The sequence below is a fragment of the Protopterus annectens genome, chromosome 3.part0 (assembly GCF_019279795.1).
Source record: "Protopterus annectens isolate FY-2018-M chromosome 3.part0, PAN1.0, whole genome shotgun sequence".
In the NCBI taxonomy this organism is placed as follows: domain Eukaryota; kingdom Metazoa; phylum Chordata; order Ceratodontiformes; family Protopteridae; genus Protopterus; species Protopterus annectens.
The window spans coordinates 1,972,684,747-1,972,708,031 of NC_056731.1; positions in this window are offsets into that span (position 1 = coordinate 1,972,684,747).

The window sequence follows — 23,285 nt, forward strand, 5'->3', positions numbered from 1 at the left end:
TGGGCTAATGGTTAAGGTGTTTGCCTTACAAACATAAGGTGCAGGGTTTGAGTCTCACAAGAGATAATTGGCCAGGCTTAAAATGGCTTGCAAGGGCAGTTATCTTGGTACTAACCTATGAACCTATGAAAATTGAATGTAAAAACTGCATATTATTATTCTCGATGTAAAAACTCTATCTAAAAACAACCTCAAGGTTATGCTGCTAAACACTAGGAGTCTTAACATGAAACTGCAATCACTGGAATCAGCCATCATCTTGGAAGATGCAGATATTTGTGGAATCACAGAGACATGGTTCAAGGTTGTGGAGAGCACCCCAGCCATACCGGGTGACACCCTGTTTCACACATTCAGACCACAAACTGAAGGCATAAAAAATAAAGAAGGTAATGTATCAATATTCATTAAATATAAAAACATCTCCAGACTGGTTAAATAATATGATTTCCAGGAGATACTTCAGGTGAAATTAACTGTTGGTAGGACACCTATTTAAGTAATTGACAGCTACAAGACCCATTCATGAATCAGGACACCCACTCTGCCTGTTTTGAAATACTTGAGTCAATCAAGATACATCCAAATACCATGTTTTTTTAGCAACTTTAACTACCCATCCGTTGACTGGGTAAATTACTTGTGCTCTAACTTACTTGCCCAAAGATTTCTTGACTTTGTTAACTCCATTGCCCTGGACCAGCTGGTTGACACCCCCTACAAAGGGTGCCAACATCCTCAATCTGTTGCTTACCAATATGGGGGACCTCTGTAGCACCCGACTGTGAGATCTTCCCTGGTGAGGTCTGACTACAAATCAGTCTCATTCAAAGTAATTATCACAGCTGACATCCTTCCAGCAGCAACTAAACTAAACAACTTCTCCAAAGCAGATTATAACGTCTTAAGGAATGGTATAAATAGTTTCACTGCACTTCTTCCCTCAGATGGAAGTGGCAACTATGTCAATCAAGTTCTACACCAGTTCTTTATACAAACACCTGTATAACTGCATTAACTTGTCTGTACCTGATAGGACCAAAACAAGCTCCTCAAGTTAGAGCAAATCTGCTTGGTGTACAACTGCCATTAACAGGCTTTACAATAAGAGGAAGAAATTGCTGTCTAAGAGTAAGAGGGAGCGAGCCCTAAACTGGAAACACTCCCTCCTCAGCTTAAACAAGCAAATATTGCTTCATGTGAAGACCTCCAAAGCAAACTATGAATCCAAGTTAGCATCCTCAACTAAGGACAATCAAAAGGGGTTCTTTAGTTCTTTAGTTATATCCATAACATAAAAGGCCCAGTTTTATACTGAACTGGTAGTTAACAATACCACATATACTGAGCCTATAGATATACCTAATCTGTTGGCTGACAGGTTCTGTAACCCGTAACCCATGACATCTCTACCACCTGTACCTTACCTTGTATCTCTAAAGAGCAAGTCATAAACACCCTCTGTAAGGTCAAAAACACAGCATCTATGGGACCTGATAACATCCGAGGCTGTGTCCTACATGGAGTCCAGCAAGAATTAGCAACACCATTAGGTACTCTTTTCAATCATAGTCTAAGCACCGGCTTTGTCCCAGCTGAATGGAAAATGGCTACCATTATTTCTTTGCACAAAGGTGGTGCTTCCACTGACTCCAGGAACTAAAGACATATTAGCCTGACTAGCCTTATCAGCAAGGCTATGGAACAAATCATCATGGACCTTATCAACAAAGATATAGGTAATCTCCAAATGCTTGATCCTACTCAGACTGGATTTGTCAAAGGGAGATCATGCCTGTTAAACCTGGTGGACTTCTTCGAGACAGTCACTAAGGCCCAGGACAAGGGGAAATCTGTGCATACTGCCTACATAGACTTAGCCAAGGCTTTTAACACTATCCCCCACTCAAGCATCATTGACAAACTCATGCAGCTAGGTATCAACCCTTACATCTTTAGATGGGTTGCTAATTAGCTCACTGACAGAACACATATAGTCAAAATAGGGAAATCCACCTCCAATAGCAGACCTGTAACCAGTAGTGCTCCACAGAGATCTGTCCTGGGACCTCTAATGTTTGGAATCTATTTCTCCAAAGTATAAGCAAATCTAAAAGTCTGTGGCTGACAAAGTTTGCTGATGACTGCAAACTGGGAGTGGTCATAGGATCTCCAAATGATATCAACATCCAACGGTCTTACACAAACAAATGATTGGTGCCAAAATCATGGCATTAAATTCAATGCAAAAACATGAATTATCATCTCTTTCAGTAAGAGTGATATTCCTGCTAACTACCACATTAATATCAACACCCTAAGTACACACTCCAGTGGTGAGAGACCTGGGCATACAGGTTGACAGCAACCTTACCTTTGATCACCATGTCTCCACAGTGGTAAGAAGGGCATTCTATATTGCTCTTCTCAAAAGTAAGGACATTGCTTCCAGAAAAAAAAGAAGTTATAACCTCCTTGTACTCTTCCCTCATCAGGCCAGTAACTGAGTACAACACCCCTTTTGGTATTTACCTTTTCAAGCACCTGCAGCAATTGGAGAGACCACAAAGCCTCCTGTGAAGGAAAATTCAAGCTCTTCAGCATCTGTCCTATGTGGATCACCTGAAATCACTGTCACTTTATTCTGTTTCATACAGACTACTGAGAGGTGATCTCTGCCTTGCATATAAGGCAATCTCTGACCCTGCCTTATTGGAAAAGCTGTGTATCCGCAAGTCAAATGGTACATGAGTTACTCACTCTAAAGACATTAACCTGGTATGTGACATTAATAGAACCTGCTGGAGGGACAGATTTGTCTCCCAAAGGTTACAGCACCTTTGGACTAGATTCCCACTTCATGTCAAACAGAGCACATCATTGGCACTCTTGAAATGCAATCTGGATGATTGGATGGGTAATTGTAACTTCACCCTCTGGGTTCCATCTGTATCCCTCTTGGACAGGGGAAATAGTTGCTGATCCTGGAAATAAGGGTAGAACTTGGCTAAGCTTGTAATGGCCCTAAGATCATTAACCAGGTAACGTCCTATGATCCTATCAGCATATGTAGCTTGCACATAAGGTGGCCAGCCCTGCAAATTACCACATTGACAATAAAACACTAAAAGTTGGTTTGGAACTTGGGAACACAAATGTGAATGGTGACTTGGCCTTTGACCATCATGTGGTTAGTGTTGTGAGGAAGTCATTCTCTGTAGTGCAACTCAGAGGCTAAGGCATGACCATCTGGTTCAGAGATTTCACTGTCCCCCAATACTCTGCCCTCATCACCCCAATCACCAAGTAGAATGCCTCCCCCAGTATGTTCCATACCAAGCATTTGCAACAACTGGAATGTACACAGGGTTCCCCACAAAAATAATACAAAGTGCAAGCTACATATGCTGACTGATTCAAAGCCTTATCCCTATACTCAGACTCTGCCTCTGTTTAGTCACCATCATCATCAGAGCCTACCAATATTCCAACATCAGGTGGTAGGATTCCTACACTTCCACTGTAAGGCTCACATGTGCTAATAGGCAACAAACCCAGAAATGAAATTACTACTCCCATAAATATTAACCCAAAATATCTGAACAAAAAGTAACACTATTTACACAATTGCAAATGCTACAGCAATATAGACACTCATTACACACTTCTCACACATACAGATAATAAATATCTAAATAATGTTCAGTAAGAACAAAAACAAAAAATTTGCTTACCACATGCAGATGTCTCAACACTTTACAGGGAGGATGGGCCATGAAGAAATGAAGCAATGAAAAAATGGCAGTTAAGCATCACAGTGGGAATAGCACAGGGACAGTGAATACACAAGCACCTATATGTCTTGTAAGAAGTAGCTCTACATGAAACTTGTCTGAGCCATCCACCCACACACGTCTACTGAACAATTCTATTGTATAACTGTATTGACGTATCAGTAGTTACAGATAGAGAAAATATGTATCACAAGCAGTAGTACCAAAATTATATTTTAGTGTACAAGCCAATATAATATTGCCATATGTAAGCTGCTTCTGGGGCACAGTTGGCTTCCCAGTCACATCAGCACCAACATCAAGCATTTAGTGCACAGGCTCCCCTGTGCTGTTGGGATCTCTGACAGTGGCCAAGAACTCCTCATTTGATGTCAGTGGTGGCTCTGTAACAGGACCACCTCCCATAGCCAGCTGTTCTTGGGCAACCACAGCTTCCCTCCTCCATGCTGATGAAATCATATGAGTGGCCTAATGCCGCACCTGATCATAATTGAGGCCGTGACCACCAACTGCATTCAAATAAACAACGAACTGGTTCTGAATCTCCTTTCTGGTAGATATATCCCCCTGGCCTCTCTCAAGCAGGAAGGCTTCATGCTGCCTCAGAGCCTGAATGATGATCTCATTTTCAGCATCACTGAAAGTGGGGTTCATAGGTTCATAGGTAGGTACTAGGCTATTGGCCCTAGGGCCTACATAAGCCTAGCCAAAAAGGTACCCTGGCTTTTGCCACCCAAGAAAATTATTTTCCTGTGCCCCTGTTGAGCAGAGTCACAGAAGTGATCCCCGGGGTGAATTTCCTATTTCCCATCCAATCATCAAGATTTTTCTTGAGGAGTGCTAATGAGGAGCTTTGTTTGACATAGATAGGTAGTCTATTCCAGAGTATGGGAAGTCTCTGGGACAGGAATCTATCCCTCCAGCATGTTCTCTTTATTGTGGTGACAAGGTTTAGGTCAATACAGCGTGTAGCTCGGAGGGATTGGAATTTTTTTAAGTGGAGCATGTCCAACAGCTCTGGGTTTGACATAGCTTTGTATGTTAGCCAGAGATCGCCTCTGAGTAGGTAATATGCAACGGAGTAAAGCTGGAGTTTTTTAAGACAGTCTGCATAGGGCATCTGTTTGAGGCCAGTAATCCTCTTTGTGAGGTATTTCTGGGGCCTCTCCAGTTGTTGTAGATGGCGGATTTGTAGGCTTGAGTGCCATAATCCTATGTGGCATAAAACAGAGAAGGATAAAACACATTCATATCACATAAGTAATGTGTTTGTTCACAAAAATAATCAGTGTACCTTTTGTCAACATAAACCACTTGAAGCACACTTCTCATTTAGTATAACAGAAGGGTAGGCATCTCCCCCAACTCCCCCTCACACAGAAACAGAGGTTTGTACAAACCAAGGATTACCACATAAGTAATATATATGTTTGAACAAACCAAGGAATACCACATAAGCAATATATATGTTTTCAAGAAAATTATCAGGCTGTCTACACATTTCCAAAAAATAAGCGCTTGAAAGCACACTTCTCATTTTAGACAACAGAATGGTAGATACCCCCCCAAACACAAATGAATGTTTGTAAAAACCAAGGAATAATGCATAACTAATATATATATATATATATATATATATATATATATATATGTGTGTGTGTGTGTGTGTGTGTGTAAACACAATTATCATGCTGTCTACATATTTTCAACATAAATGCACTTAAAACAAACTTCTCATTTAGGTCAACAGAATGGTAGGTTGCACACAGATACACTCCAAAAAATGTAAGGGGTCTGTAAAAGCACCCATTCTTTCAACATTCATATAGTGAAGACTGAAAAGCTATGCCGCTGATTACTGGATGACAATTTTCATTAGTAAATAGTAAATAATCAATTTTCAAATGCCAGACAATTTTCACTGTGCCAACCACTCCTGTAAATGTTGTCCTGGGCCATCTGAAAAGTATAACACCAGTGACAGCAACATTTACATTACCATTGCTCTGCAATACCATATGAAATTGCAAAAGCAACTGTTAAGAATAATAGCTGTGCAGAATGTATAACCTATTTCACAAATCTAAATGCCTACCGAAACTACCTATGCCAATAGTGAAGTATAAGACGTGCATTCAGCTAAATTTCTCCTGGCTATGTAAATGCATTTCTAACAGACTAAAAAATATAAAATGTCCTTGAATAATAGAATCATACCTTAGCAATATAAATGGTTTCTCTACAGAGAATCCACCTTCATAAATACCAGCATTCTTCTGATTTGCCCAAATACACTCAACTCTCCTCACCTTCAAGTTCCCTAGCTACAGAGTTACCTTTCTTATAGTGGATATTCAGCCCTCTGAGCACTGTGAAGATGCAAATGAAACTTTTGACTTGTGTATCAGATGTAAATGTAGTACAAGCTCTACATCATTGCTAGGTGCTAACTGTGAGTGATTAGTGTGAGTGAAGGAAAACATAACAGCAATTCAGACACCCTTCACTGTAGTGGGAATGTCAGCTGAAGATACACATACAAAGTGTGGAACTAACTTCAGTGAGCTTTTAAAGAAATCAAAACAGCACACATGCATCTTTTTTTGTCCAAAATAGCAAAATTCTCTTGCCTTTGATGAAAAAATCTTGTTCACTGTCATGTATTTTTATCACACATTTATAGGAAAATTATAAAAAAATACACTATAGACTGCATGTCTATTATTAAAGCAGAGATGAGGGAAGAATGACCAGAATAGAAAGAGATGACATAGCTGCATTTCTGCAAACATATTCTTGAATGGTTGGCTGTTGCGTGATTTTCACTAAATATGTTTGCCACACATGTACAATTAAATGAGAATGTCTAAGTGCATTAACTGTTATTACTGGTGATGGAATGTGAATTGCTTGCATGCACATGACGATTGGTGTTGCAAAGCAGTGTCTGTAGCAAAAAAGATAACCCACTATAACTGTGTTTTGTAAATGCAATAGTCTGATGGTTCAAATCCAAAACTGTCTAGTTGTTTCAAGTTTACTTCAATTTTTTATCTTTTAATTTATTTATTTTTGCTTTGCCATTTGCACAGTACAAGGCTTAGTGCAAACATGGTTAATTGGCTAAAAACTGAAAAATTAACCTCAGTTGCCTTATGAAACGCAAATACTCTCTCAGCGGCATTGCTCAGTGGTCAGCAATATGGGTGGTAATGGCTGTAGAAATTACACCTGTTACCCAACTGTCTTTGTAGCAAAAGGCGAAACTGTTGAGACAAACAAGAGAGAAGATAGGTGAATTGGGGTTGGAGTCCCACAGTAGTTATTTTTACTGTGGAATAGTCATAATGATTATTTACAGAAATAATACATGTTTGCTATTGCCTTTTACTTTTGCACGCTGCCTATTTATGTGCAAGCAACATTCACAACTTAAGGAATAAAGTGTAAGATTTAACTATTTTTGCCTTTCTTTGCACAAACAGGCTCAGTGGTGAGGCACAGTCATCAGCACTCGGGACAGTAGTCAGTGTGGAAAATGCACCTGCTATTTCACTTTCCCCTGTGGCACCAGGTGTATATAGAATGTAATTCATGATCAGAACACAGATGAGCCAAGGTTCTAAGCCAGCACAATCCACTTTTTAGTTAGGGTGCCTCGCTGCAATTTTTCCAAAAAATGAGATTATAATGGTAATACTGCATACCGATAGCTGTGTGTAGTAAGACAATTGAGCATAAACATACTTTTTAGGTATCATATGAATTATGTGCATAACTGGTTTATCGTTACAATGATGATTATGTAATAAAATGCAACTGCATATCTCTGATAGAAACAATAGTTTACTGACAATAATCTACACACCTTCCATAACCCAAGTATAACTGTAAAACAGAATGTATTGTGAGGTGTGTATCACACATCACAAATCTATTAATAAAATAATGCAAGTCAATACATGTTCAGTGTATTGTCAGACATTACTACTGTAATGTCACATGCATGCAGGCTTAATTAAAGTATAGCACCAGTCCCTTTCTAAACCGTATATCTGTGGTGACCAGAACTGGCTAGCACTTCTTCTGTGGCAATTAGGAATAATCAGTTGTGTGGAAATATATGCATTCCCTTTTTACATAGGTTTGAATCTAGCATTGTACAAATTAATTTTAAGAGTGTGCAAGTACACTCAAGATATATGGCAAGTCATCCCATTCAACCCTCCAAAGTCATGGCTTAAAAGCCAAGTCATTTAGCATTTTAGTGTTGATCAATGGACAAAGTGTGACCAGGTGTGGCAGCACACATGCCATAAATTAGTGCCAAATGTAAAATTATTATTGTTGTTTCATAAACTCCCTTAATAGGTTCATAGGTGTGTACTAGGCTAATGGCCCTGCAGCCTTTACAAGCCTAGCCCATAGAAATGCCCTGGCATTATGCCGCCCAAAGTTAGTTACCAGTGCATCTATCAAGTAGAGCAACTGGAGTGATCCCCAGGGTGAACTTTCTATTTCCCATCCACTCATCAAGATTTCTCTTGAAGAGAGCCAGTGTGGTGCTCTGCTTGACAAGTATGGGAAGTCTATTCCAGAGCATGGGTAGTCTCTGGGTTATGAACCTGTCCTTCCAGCATGTTCTGTTGATTGAGGTAAAGAGATTGAGGTCTCTGGAGCAGTGGTGCAGAGGGATTGGGATTTCCTTAGATGTAGCATTTTTAACAGAGCTGGGTCAGACACTGCTTTGTAACTCAAGCAGAGATCGCCTCTTAGTAGATGATATAAGGCAGAGAATAGCTGGAGATTTTTGAGTCTGTCTATGTAAGACATGTGTTTAAGGCCTAGGATCCTCTTTGTGAGGTACTTTTGTGGACTTTCCAGCTGCTGCATGTATCTAGTGGGGTATATGCCAAATGGGGAATTGTACTCGATGATTGGCCTAATGAGGGAAGAGTAGAGGGAGATTATGAACTCTTTCTTCCTGGATGCAAACCCCTTGGTAATGCAATGTGTCACATAGAAGGACTTTCTTACCACGGTGGCAATGTGGTGGTCGAAGGAGAGGTTGCTGTCAACCTGTGTCCCCAGATCTCTTATAATGTCTTCAGTGTTCAGTGGGCTCCCATCAATGTGGTAATTAGTGGAAACTGAGTTTTTCCCAAGGGGGGATGACGAAGCATTTTTGGCAATCACCTTAAGGCCATGGTTTCAAAACCAGTCATTGGTCTCAGTGAGGCCTGTCTGTAGGATGCCTACATCACTTGGGGAGTTAATAATGGCTCCCAGCTTGCAGTCATCTGCGAACTTGGTCAGCCAGAGTCCCTCCTTGTTGACCTGGACTTCTGAGAAGTAGATGCCAAACAGGAGAGGACCCAGAACTGATCCCCGTGGGACTCCACTTGTGACTGATTGGCAGTCTGAAGTGGAGTCTGCTGCTTTCACACTGTGGGTTCCTTTTGTGAGCCAATTTGCAATCCACCTAGTGATATAGGGGTTGATGCCTAGTTTGGTGAGTTTGTCAATAATTCCTGAATGGGGAATTTTGGTTTGACAATGTTTCTCTTTGCTTACCATCATGCAAATGCTGTGTAGGTTTGCACACTTGTAAAATGCGATATCACAAATTGGCAGGAAAATACTTGCACTGTTGTTGGAAAACCTTTGCAGACATGGCAGGAGATGGGAAAGATGGTTCCAAATTCAGGGCACAGAGGTGGGATGTGGAGGAGACAAAATATTTGTTGCACTCCTCATGGAGCACTACAGCTGTAGGCTGCTGCAGGGGGACTATATTGGGTATCAGTATAAGGCTGAGGCCTTGCCAAGGCTGTCTCCAGTGTGACTGGTATACTATGCACTGGGAAGTGACCTAAAATGGTGCAAACACTCACAGCTCGGCCAGTGGCTGGATGAGTTTAGAACTGCTGACATCCCATAGCTGTATAAGTACACAGATAAAGCAACTTTAAAAGTTATGGAAAGCAATAGATAGCCAACAATGCCAAGCATAATGCTTTCATGGCTTTTTTATCTCCTTCTTTATTTTAAAACCATACAGGAAAAATCATTGAACAGGCGGCACATGCTGAGAGACTGGATAGACTCAGAGAGGCAGGGGATATGTATGCAGCACAAATGAATGTGATTGTATTAAATATGTTTATACTGTATAGTTTAATAACAACTTAAGCATGCAGATCCCTAACTATAAAAGCAAGCATGCATGATTTCTTCTGTAGCTCCTAGTAATTTTATTAGGCAGCTGTAATACTGTATCCAGAGTAGGTTGGTTCAATTCCCACAAATAACCTATACATTCACATTTAACAAATATCAGACTTGCCTCTGTCCCCAAATCAATAGACCTCCTTAGAGCCTTCTTGGTGCCCTGCTGTTACCACTTAAGTCTCTTCCATCCCATCTTTTAATCACTGCTGCATAACATATGTAACCACTTTATGTAGCCATATTACTGTCTTATCCTCTCTCAAAAAAACCCCAAAAAACTCTGTATTACTAATGTATACCATGTTGTTCCAAACTTTGTCATTTGCTCAACTGTATACAATTCTTTACATTGTATATACCTAAACTATGTATGTTCTCTTTGCTGCAAAATTATAATTTGCAACTCTATGTAAACAGTAATTTACAACTCTGTGTAAACTAAATTTATCATGGAGCTTTTCTCCCTGGGCCTCCACTGAAAATGGATTTCTGATCCTATGGACTTTCCCGGTCAACAAATGTAAATCAATCAATCAATCAATCAATCAATCAATCAATCAGTCATTTTACAATTTTAATTGCAGCAATATTAGCTTTAATTCCATGTTGTTAAGTTAATCTGTAGTGTCTTTAAAAGCATATATGTAATATCTGCATATTCCAAGGATTAGTTGCAACAATTCGCAATCCATTTTTTTTTTGGATTGTGAAAGCTGTATAGCTGTACCTGTATAGCTAATATAGTAATAAAAGTACATTTATTGTAATAAACCATGAATGTGACTTATAATGACTCTAATCATCTATTTTCTTTTTTGTCTCACCCCATCCCTTATCTCTCTTTTTTTTTAAATGGAAACACAATGTTATGATGTCATCATTTTCTGCCAGCAAACCAAATACTTTTCAGCACAGGTAGGTAGGCCAACCCCTGAGTCTTCAGCCTGCCAACCCTGCATCGACTGCAATACCAACATCCCAGTGGCAGCTGGTGACGTCAAATCAAAGGGGGGGGGCTGCATGAGACAGCTGAATGGGTGGGGCCAATGGGGAGGGGTGTGGCAAACCAGAAAGGGGTGGGGCTATGCTACAAATGCAAAAACTGGGACTTAAATTAAATAAGCTGCCCTGGGTGCCACTGCCAACCATCATTATGAGAGTCCAATAAGACAAAATGAATTGTAGAAGAAAAAATACTTTAATGCATTGACTACAAGACAGCTTATTTAATATCTAGATGGAAACAAAAAGGTTACGAGGCATGAAAAAATAAATTACTTTTTAAATTCATTACTAGAATGCCAGTCAAAATCAAGTATAAAAAACAAGGAGCACTCAACTCGAACCACTTCTCCTTGCACTGCAGTTCTAATTATAATTTATATTCAGCTTTATAAAAGTAGCAAGTAACATGCTGAAAGTAGCGATACCCCCACTTGTAAAAATGTTTCTTAGCCAAAAAAGACCTGCTGCCTGACAACAACTATCTACTTGTTTCATGGGGAAAACATGATCAAATTAAAAAATGAACAGCAACCAAGAAACAAGCTCAAGATAAATTGCTTAAAGGATTACTGCACAGGTTATGAACCATACATGATAGATTGGCATTCTGTTTAGTTTACAGGTAAAGCCTGCAAAGATGACTGCAAGTCTCCAACAAATGTAATGAGCTTCTGAAAATATTGTAATCCTGTCCTTTATTACAAATTCTGTCATATGCATTTCAAAACCTAAGGCTTATATGCTATATAGTTATGTAAATATTCTCTGCATGGCAACAACAAAAAGGCTTTCAGTGTTGGTAATTCTTTAATAGCATGTTTATTTAAGCTTACTTGCATCTTACAGTCTCAGACAAGCGTACTTGATGGTCATTAAAGCATTGCTACTTAAAACACAGAGCAACAGGCACTGCAATTACATGCATTTTCTGAATAAGAAGAAGCATAAATCAACAGTATAAAAATATGACAGAAAACCAGAACATTCTGCAAAATCAAGGACAGATGAAAAGCCACTGTAGTACTTGTGTCTACCTTGGATGGGAGGATACTCTGCACACTTACACTGCATAACTGCTCCTTGCCTTGCTTGGACACATCCAGAGTCACTACGTGGGGGAGTGGGGTGCAACAAGTATGTCAGAATTTGAAATGTCACTGGCTGATGCACAACCTTCAACGAAGGTATGCCAATTCACGCATGTCTCCACACAGAAGACGCTCTAGCTGTGAATCGAACCGGACAGCGTCTTAATGTGAGGTGACAATGCTACCTGATCATTACAATTATTTGTTAATTGTAAGAACTCCATGTTTTCTTCCAAATCTGCCATTTTGCAGAGGGATTATTAGGGGGAGAGCAACATTTTGAGCCAAAATCAAGGACAGTTGAGAGGTTTGGATATACCTAATTCAATAAAGTGATTTATTTACATGTACCCCTCATTGTCTTAACGCAGAAAATCTGGACAAGGCCAAACATATTGGGTGAACATACACACAGTACTAAAAATTGCTCTTGTATAAACATAGTCAGTTGACAAAACAGCAGGTCTTGCTTTAGCATGCATTTTTCTGAAGAGTATGAAGTCTGAAATTCAATGTCTGTCATTATTTAGTGACTTCTTTCCTAAATGATTTGCCAGAAAACCACAAATTTTATGAGGAACAAACCAATAATTAGAAGCAAAAATCTATTCATTCTGCAAAAATCTGGGCAGTTAAGAGATATAGTACAGCCAAGGCTGTCTGAGTTTGCCAGCCTTCCCCCCCTCACAAAATCATGGTCGAATGGGGCCTACCCCTGCAGCTATTCCAATGTCCCATTACTTGGCTATTTCGGCCCATTTACCATAAACACTGTAATGTGCCTACTGCTTTACTTCTACTATGATTTGGATTTCATTTAAAAGTTTTATTTTACATTTTACAGCAGGAACACTATTAGACATCTGCTAAACAAAGCAATGCAGTATCACAATGAAAATAGACTTAGCATTAAAACTTCTCTGCCCTTGAAACTCACATTCATTGAAACAGCATTGAAACCCACATTCAAAGAAAATACATCTGCCCAGTGGCAGATAAAGATTAACTTTGGGCTGTTTTCAAATCATAGGTCCTTTGCACAGGAAGCATACATGTGTTCTTTGATATACCTTCCTGATTGTATTAAATTATATTCCTTGTATAATACAGTACAGCTGTTAGAGGGCATTTTAAATTTATTGTTTTGAACATTTTTCCAGTAAACAATGAAACAAAATTCATGCACCAATAATGAAAAAACTAGCCAGTTCAGAACATTTCCATCATAAATGTTTACTCAAACATCTACAAACCACCAGTATCAGTAAATATGCACAATCTCTGCAGAAGTAAAAGTCATTTAAATAATTCCACATTAAAGAGATCTGTAACTAATGAAGAGGTTGCTGCCAGCAAACAACTTTATATTTCATTGTTTCATCTACAAATAAAGTGCTTGTTGTCGTTGAGGAATAAATTGCCTATGTTACATTAAAAAAATGATAAGCTAGTAATATTGCACTAGGGAATGGATGGCAAACTGATAGGTTCATCGTTACTAGCTATCTCTGCCAAAGAAGACATACGCAGGACTGCAGCATCCACACCCTTTAAAAGTATAACACAGTACAGCATCAGCAATGCATCTATATACTGTGGGAGTAGAACCCACAGCCTTCTGCATCAAAAGCAAGTATACTACATGTTGTGCTATTAACAATACAAGCAGACTCAGCATAAGCAGCATTAAACTTCTCTTCAAGCTCTCAGCTTCTTGTAAATCCACTTGACACTCAACTGTCTGTATCTCTCAACTTTGAAGCACAAGAAATCTGGAAAAAGCCAACATTTATTTGTTGGGGGGGGGGGGAATAACAAAAGCCCAAAAACTAGGGACACATTTTAAACATTGCTGGTATAATCTTGGAAAGTTGCTAGAATAAAATGCTGTGTTACCCACCATGCATTTCACTGTCAAGACTTGGACCCTGGACCCTGGACCCTGTGCACTACAGCCAGAGCAACATACCAATATGCCAAATCAGCTGCTTCTTGAAAGACAGGTAGACTGAAACTTAAATGGCTATCATTTAGTGAATTCAGTTCTCACCATTGCAGTCGACCTCTTAGCACAAAACACCTAGACAAAGCCAATAATGGGGAAATACAGCCCTAAAATAGGGACAAATTTCAAATATTGATCTTATAAACAGAAAATTTCTTGAACAAAAGGTTTTGTGTTACCATGTACTTTCTGAAGAATATGAAGTCAGAAATTCAAATGCCTGTTATTATTAGGTTAATTCAAAATCCAGAAAACCACAAATTTCACAAAAACAAAAATATGAGGCAAACGTTTCACAAGTGGTGGTCGGTAGGGAATACAAGCTTTTGCTGCCTGCTCCCAAGGTACAGGCTTTGAATCTAGCCACCAGGTATATTTCATGAGTTCTCTCTAGCCACCAGGCATATTTAATTGGGGCATTTTACACACACACACACACACACACACACACACACACACACACACACACACACACACACACACACACACACATACACTACCTAAGCCCAGCAAAGTCCATTGATAAGTTCAAGTTTCCTACCTGCAAAGTCCATTGTTCAGGTAAAATCCAAGTTCCTTCCTGCAGAGTCCATTGTTCAAGTAAAATCCAAGTTTGTCCATTCCTTCCTGCAGTAAAAAGCCCGCCAGAGCAAGTCCATCCCCCTCCACTGACAGCAAGCTCCTACCCAGCCTGCAGACATTGCAGTCTGATCCCCTTCCAGTCTATGCAGGTGTAACTGCATAGACATCTGGGATATCTGCTGTTGAATGCTGTTTTCCTAATCCAGACTGTCAGACCAGCAGTCCAGATTCTGTGTGCATGCTCTGGACTGGTTCATCAGCAGTCCAGATATTGGGAAATGCTGCTAGTGCGCATACACAAAGTTCCGGGACTCGTGTTTGTTTTCTTTCTGTTTTACTTTTATTTTTATTTTTTTACTTTCATTTTATTTTATTTTATTTTTTACAGCTTGGGGGGGGGGGGTTGCAGTCCTGCAGCCCAATAGCATGAGCCTCTCCTACAACATCCAGTACCTCTGGGACTCAATGTGGCAGTACTGCCTGTACTGCCTCTGCTGCCCCTGCACTACCTGGCCTATCGACACCAGGTAGCACTACCTCGGCTGCTGGTGCACTGGTACCATTTGGGAGTAATAATGTGATTGTGTTACCTACTAGGAGATGCCAGGGATGGTGTGTGATGTCACAGAAACTGGCCTTAGTGCCCACAGCATTCACCTGGAGAGATTGCTCATTAGAATGAAAAAAGACTCCCATGTCAAGTAGTCTCACAGGAAACTGAGAAAGGGAACAGTGATTATAGTTCTGAGAGCGAGGACTGTATTCTCACTCTTTCCATGATTAATAGGCATGTGCGTCAGATGTCCTCAACCTGTCCTTAATCGTGGTGTCCCCTTACCTTTTGTGTCCATCACAATCTCTGTGTTTGTCTTGTTTGTCCTGTTTGTCTGCACCTGCTTCCTTACCTAAACTAACTGTCTGACTCTGACCTTCCTATGTCCTTTCCTCAACATTCCTTCTGAAATACAAAAAAAAAAAAACAAAATGAAAAAATGGGCACCTGCCCCACAAAAAAATGTGTCCCATACATAGCTCTCCACTTCAGGTATGTGTGTTCTTGACACACTTGATTTCATCCAACTGCCTATGCAACATTATTGAATTGTAGTTACTCATCTGTGTTGTGGTGACAGTTCAAATTCATCCAATTTTCTATACATGTTCACATTGCAGTGTTGAAGAAGTGGATATCTATGGTTCTTTCCTAATTCCCATCTGCAAATTTCTTTATTGCTTCCCCTTTGTTTTTCACTCTGCATTCCCCCCTGCCCCATTGCACCACTTTCCTATCAACCCCATTAACATACCTTTAATCTTGTCAAAAAATAGAATTACACACCACACACATGGCCAGAAATGGCCCATAAAAAAAGCCTTCACTTTTTTCATTTTTTGTCCTCTGCATTTGCGTGGAGTTTGGTATCATGCACCACTGCTGAGCAGTGGTAAATGGCTCTATATGTCCTATGTCAAAACCTGGCAAGATCTTGCCATCAGCTGCACTAGTCCGGTTATCACCACAAAATGCTGTTTGAACTCTGTGTGTTAAAAGAATGCATAGTTAAAGCAGAGTAAAGGCAGTGCTTTGAAACATTTACTCTGACAGTTCTTTAGCCTGCTGAATGTAACAAAATGCAACATAATGCAACTTCCGCTGGGGAGTGTTAACATAAATACCTTGACCGAAGTATTTTTTTTGGCCAGTACCATTAAGGGTTCAATTCCTAATGTATCTGACATAATTTCTTAGTGTGATGTTATATATCTATAATAGGTTTAATCACCCATATCTTAACATTTGCCACAGTTATGAGTTCTCATGGCGATATATTGGATACTGGCCAAAAGTGAGTACTTGAGTTGACATCAATCCCCACAACTATAACATATTTATCCAGCCTTGTAGCCTGTCGTCTCTCTCCTAACTCTTCTATAGCCTTATATCATTCACTTCATGCTACACAGCATGACAGCTTAATGAAGAAAACAGAACAAAAACATGTCCATGAACATTTAATTACACCGAACATTATGTGTATGTTCATCTGTCCTTTTATTTATCCCTTCACATCCACCCCTTTTTATGTGTGTGTATCTATTAGGCTGATGTACAGGTCATCTCATGATTTCTGCATACTGACATGACTCCGCTGATGGATAATGCAAACATTTCACCTTGTTGCAGTAGTTTACCCATGCTCCTGTAGTGTGCAAAGTTTAAAATTCTGCTGTACAAGGTTTAAAAATCTGCTGTACAATTAATTCTCTTTGTGTCATGTTAAGGTGATGATGAATGAAATGTGCATCTAATGTGATGTGAAAACAGTCCTTACTGTGCAGCTGCATACTGCACATATTTTTCAGGAAATCTGGCCATACACAAATAGTTAGCATATCTGCTGAGTCATAATAATCATTTAAAAAGATGTGCCACTCCTTGTCATTTCCAGAAAGCTGTACAAAAATTAACTTGTGATTTGCAGTCAGGCCTGCAAAACAACTAATAGTTGTACAACCATATTGAGGTAGGCATTACTAGTAAAATTTGAAGACATATTTTAATTTAGTCTGATAGTCATATTTGCAGTCCTGATCATATTTACTTGGCTAATGCCATTATGACACAATTTGTAAAACAAAAAAAGAGAACAATTTGTACTAGAACCCTAGCTTACTTGTACTCTGACCAGGAAGTCAGTGCACTTACACAGTGTGTCAGAGAGAAAGCTAAATTGCAACTTTATTTTCCACATTTATACTGACCATAGTGCTGACATATGTGCCTTTCCACTAAGCCTGTTTGTGCAAAAGAAGATCGACAAAATTACCTCTTAAACTTCTTACCTTAAGCATAGAGTGGTGTTTTCTCAGCACTTATTGTTGCACAAATGGGGAAGGCAATACCAACATTTATTAATGCATTAAAACTTTGGACATAACACATCAAATATAAACTACACCATGAGCATCACAGTATCTGTTATCAATTTCTCCCATAACATATCTTGCAAACTACTTCAAAAGTTCAAGGGGGAATTTAATAAAGCCTACATGGTCTTATTTACCATGTAGGCATCGTGGCATGCTGCTTACATAAAAGTAAGCATGTTTGCAATCTAGTAAACAGAGCTGGGTGAAGAGTGCACTAACATGGAAGTATCTGCGGCATGCAAATCACCTTATAAGGAGGTGAATTTTGTGCAAATGAGGGAGGTAGAGCAATCCAGCAATCAGAGAGGCAGTCCTGTAGACTCCGTGTTGGTGTCCGTAGTGTACATGAAAAAATTCAGTGTACAGGATGTTAAGCAGACAACAAGGGGCTGTAAAAGTATAGTAAGATGGACAGAAATAGCATAGCAAAAACAGATATATGCAGAACTATCCACCATGTGTCCAAAAACATAAGGGAAATAAGTTAAAATAATAACATTTTTTTAATGATCTGGTTATCTTTGCTCAATGCTCCATGATGTGCAAACATAAAGTTATGAAAAAAAAAATATTGGAAAAAACAAATTTCATAGTATGTGACAGAAATGTAGCATAGGACCCTGTGTGGCATATCCACAATGGTGGAATGGTGCTGTTGCTAACAAGGTAGGGTCTGGAACCATGTAGTTTCCAGGTTGTGTGCACAGAACCATATGCAAATGAGTTGGGGGTTACTGAATAGCACAAATGGGTATGCGTGTCCGCATATCCCTTCCATGTAGGCACAGAACCATGTCAGTGTCCACAGAAGAGGTAACTGACATCAACGGGGTGTGTGTCTGAGGACTTGTAAGCACATTGAAGCTCAGCTGTGCAAATTTGTGCCACATGCAGCTGTGCTCAGCAAGAGATGTGTACAGTGGCTGCTAAGATTTGTTTACTTTCAAGGCATGTGTTTCAGTGTGTTTGTCAGCAGACTGCCATGCTGAGCGTCCCCATGCAGGGGTGTGTGTACAATGACTGCTGAGCTTTGTTGACCTTTGAAGTGCTTGTTTCTGCATGTTTGCATGGCGTGCCAGAATGTTGAGTGTATCCAAAAGCCAATGATACATTAATTACTGATTCACTTAAACTACAGCTATGAAATGTTCTTAATGGTGTACTTGGCAGGTGGAATGCATCGCAGGTAGCCAATCACATAGCCTACACCTACAGCAGAGCCCAATAAAAGTTGTATACACCCCACAATCTGATTTCTCCCCCAAACTCTGCACCAGTGGAGTACAGACTTGGGAGTTGTAACTGAAGGAATGCTTGGGGCTGCTACAGGTCTGCTACATCTGTATGTGCTAGATGCTGAGCATACCTCTCAATCGCTATGAACCTGGAAACATCAAAAATCTGGACAAGGCCAATGAAAAAATAGGTACAAATCTGTATGCTGATTAACATAATATTTGCAGATAAGTAAGTAACCCCACCCACTCCAACGGAATTGTGGGATACCAACTTTCAAATGCAAACTGAAGAACAGGCAACCAAGATATGGTACCAGAGTCCCCCTGCAGCCATTCCAACATCCCATTACCTAGGTATTTCACCCCATTTACCATAAAGACTAATGTGTGCATGCTGCTTTACTTCTACAATAATTATTTGGATTTTATTTTTGCATTTCATAACACAATGCACAAACCCTAATAGACGTCTGCCAAACAAAGCAATACTGTCTCACAATGAAAATAGACTTAGGATTAAAACTTCTCTGCCTTTGAAACTCACATTCATTGAAACAGCATTGAAATCCACATCACATCCAAAGAAAATGCATTTGGCCAGTGGTGGATAAAGATTACCTTTGGGCCGTTTTCAAATCAAAGGCCCCTTGCACACAAAACAAGAAACATACATGTTTTCTTTGATACACCTTCCTGACTTTATTAAATTATATTCCTTATAAAATACAGCACACTTGTTAGACTTAGAGTGCATTTTAAATTTATTGTTTGAACATTTTCCCAGTAGGCAATGAAACAAAATGCATGAAGCAATAATGACAAAAATGCCCAATTTCAAACATTTCCATCATAAAAGTCTACTTACACACACACACACACACACAATATATATAAATATATATATATATATATATATATATATATATATATATATATATATATATATATAAACTATATATATATATATATATATATATATATATATATATATAAACTATCTATATATATATATATATATATATATGTATAGAGAGAGAGAGTGATATATATATATATATATATATATATATATATATATATATATATATATAGATATATATATTTATATATATACACACACACACACACACACACACACACACACACACACACACACATATATATATATATATATATATATATATATATATATATATATATATATATATATATATATATATATATATATACTGACAGTAGTGTAAGCCATAGGCATCTTGCACAGCTTCTTGCACTTATTTTCAATTTCTGTTTTTTTTTGGGGGGGGGGCAAAAGGCCAGTAACCAGGGACACATTTTAAACATTGCTTGTATAATTTTGAAAAGTTGCTAAAATAAAATGTTGTGTTGCCACCATGAATTTCACTGCCAAGACTTGGCCCCAGAACCCTGAGCACTACAGTCAGAGCAATATACCACTATAGCAAACTCGCAGTTTCCTGAAAGATAGTCAGACTAAAACTTAAATGGCTATCATTTAGGGAATTCAGTTCTCACTTCTCACCATAGCTCTCAACATCTTAGCACAAAAAAACTTGGACAAAGCCAATAATGGGGAAATACAGACCCCAAATAGGGACACATTTCAAATACTGACCTTATAAACTTAGACAATTGCTAGAATAAAAGGTTTTATGTTACCATTTATTTTCTGAAGAACATGACGTTTGAAATTCAAATGCCTGTCATTATTTAGTGAATCCAATCCTTCAGTGATTTGCCACAAAATTCCTAAAAAACACAGATTATATGAGGAATAGAACAAAACTATGAGGTGGTGCTGTCTATGGACTTTCGGCTCTTTTTACCTGTACACAAAGTACAGGGTTTGAGCCTGAGTACCTCTAGTTACCAGGTGTATTCACCTGGGGCATTTTCACACACACACACACACACACACACACACACACACACACACATACACACACACACACACTCCGCTCAGCTGAAGAGAAGATAAAAAGCAGTAAATACTCATGCTCAGCTCAAGAGAAGATAAAATACCTCAAAAAGCACTCTATTCATGAGAAAGCTCTGCAGTACCCATGCTTGGCTCGCATATCCGATTCAACCAGCAGTCCTTGTACCCAGAAGATAATAATCAAATGTTTCTAGCCACCATTCAAGCAGTTGTCCCCGCTTGCAGATGCAGATCCAAATAAATGTTTCCATTTCCAACATTCAAACAGTCCTTTCCACTCGCAGCAGCCAGCCATAAACGTGTGCACGTGAGCCCTTTAGCTCAATTCCAACAGGCTGATGGAGCTGACATCATCACGCATGTGATGACATCAGCTCAAAAAGTGAAAAAAAATTAAAAAAAAAAAGCTGGGGAAAAATTTGGAAATGAAGGGGTGCCACTCAGGAGTCATGGCACTCCATTATTTGGATCCCAAAACTTGATAAAAACCGCGTAATTCAGTATGGTTGGGAGGTATGATGCTGAGGTCAATGCTGTTGCTGCTGCTGCTGACAATAGGCCTGGACTGAGAAGGAGAAGAGTATTCAGACCCAGGGTAACCTTCCAGGAGCTACATGAGATGGTGATTGTAGAGCACTACAGAGTGGACAGGGACATACTACAACAACTCACTGAGCTCTGCCAGCCTCAACTCAGACCCAGGGCCAACAGAGGGGAACCCATATGAGTGGACACAAAGGTATGTGTAGCTCTAAGGAATCTAGCCACAGGTGCTTTCCAAAGATCAACTGGGGACATGATGGGGATCTTGCAGATATCAGCATCCAAGGTACTCCACCAGTTCCTGGATGCCATGCTACCCCATGCCAGTGAGTACATTTATTTTCTCCTAACCCCTGAGGTGAGAGCCAGCAGTGTGCAACACTTTTACCATGTAGCACACTACCCTAAGGTACTCAGTGTCATAGACTACACTCATGTACACATCAAAGTGCCACCTGGTGAGGAGGATGGAATATACATCAACCGCAAGGGTTATTACTCCATCAACTGCCAGGTTGTGTGCAATGATCAGGGCATTATCATGAATGTGTCTGCTGGCAGACCTGGCAGTTATCACAACTCCCATATATGGCCCGCATTGCAGCTGTACCAGATGTTTTCTAAGGGGGACATCCCGCACAACCATTTACTGGGGGATGCTGCCTGTGCACTGGAACCATGGATGACACCCATCAGAAATGCACACACACACCCATTGAAGAACATCATAATGAGACACACGCACAAAATAGGAACATCATAGAGCATGTGTTTGGGCTGCTGAAGTCACGGTTCCAGTGCCTTGATATATCTGGTTAAGCCCTGCAGTACACTTCAGCCACATGTGCACTAATGTTCACAGTATGTGCCATGCTACACAATATGATCCTATGGAAACAGCTGCAGCAGGATCAGCATAAGGAAGGGACACTCAGCCCCCCACCACTGCCTAGGTCCCCACAGCCACAGCCACAGGAGGACTTGGAGGATGAACACACTGAGGATGTCCCTGTAGGCAGATGCAAACATAGGTGTTCCCAGTATGCCCTGGCCTTGGCTGAGAGACAGCGCATAGCACATGCACTGACAACCTAGGACCCTAGGGGCTGACACCTTACTCCAACTCACATATGTATAGTAAAAATGATGCCAGCCAGCCCACACAACCTGTGCCTAACCATGTATTGGCTGTGTACTGCATGCATCAGAGTCAGTCCTGAGCTACAGGTCTGTCAACTGCTGCATTCACAAGGTAAGTTACTCACCTATACACCACTTGTAAAGAGTACTAAAATATGGTAGCATATGCATAGACCTGCCGCATGTATGCAAGGGAATATAATGAGTTACTGGGTTACTTGGAGAGATCTAACAGCCACATGGGAAAACAGGTACTCAGTCCAATAGTATGCACGCCACAATATTCACTAGGCCACATGGCTGGAATATCCACTACATTAGGCAAGGAAGATGGTAAACAGTGGGTTCACAGGACAGTTGCACAACTGTCTATGTCAGCAGACCATGGGCTACTCATCCCCCACCCAATCACATCAATGTTCCCATACAACTATTGTAACAGTAAGTAGCAATGATATATCAGCAGACCAGCCAACCTCAGGACTGTGACATAGAACCTGGATGCACATTGGATGATAATGCATGTCTGTATGCTGTTTATTGTGTGAGGAATTATACATCTTTGTCTGGTGGCCTGTGTAGCTCAGTGGGCTATGGACATTAGCCTGGGTGATGGTGTTGATGGTTAGAATCTGGCACCATCCACATATTTTGCATGTGAGGTAGTCTCATGGTGGTATTCCCACAGACTGTTAGACCTCTCAATCTGTTACTGCAAGAAAGCTGGGCAAAGTCAGACAGAATGGGGGGACAAAGAGCCATAACTAC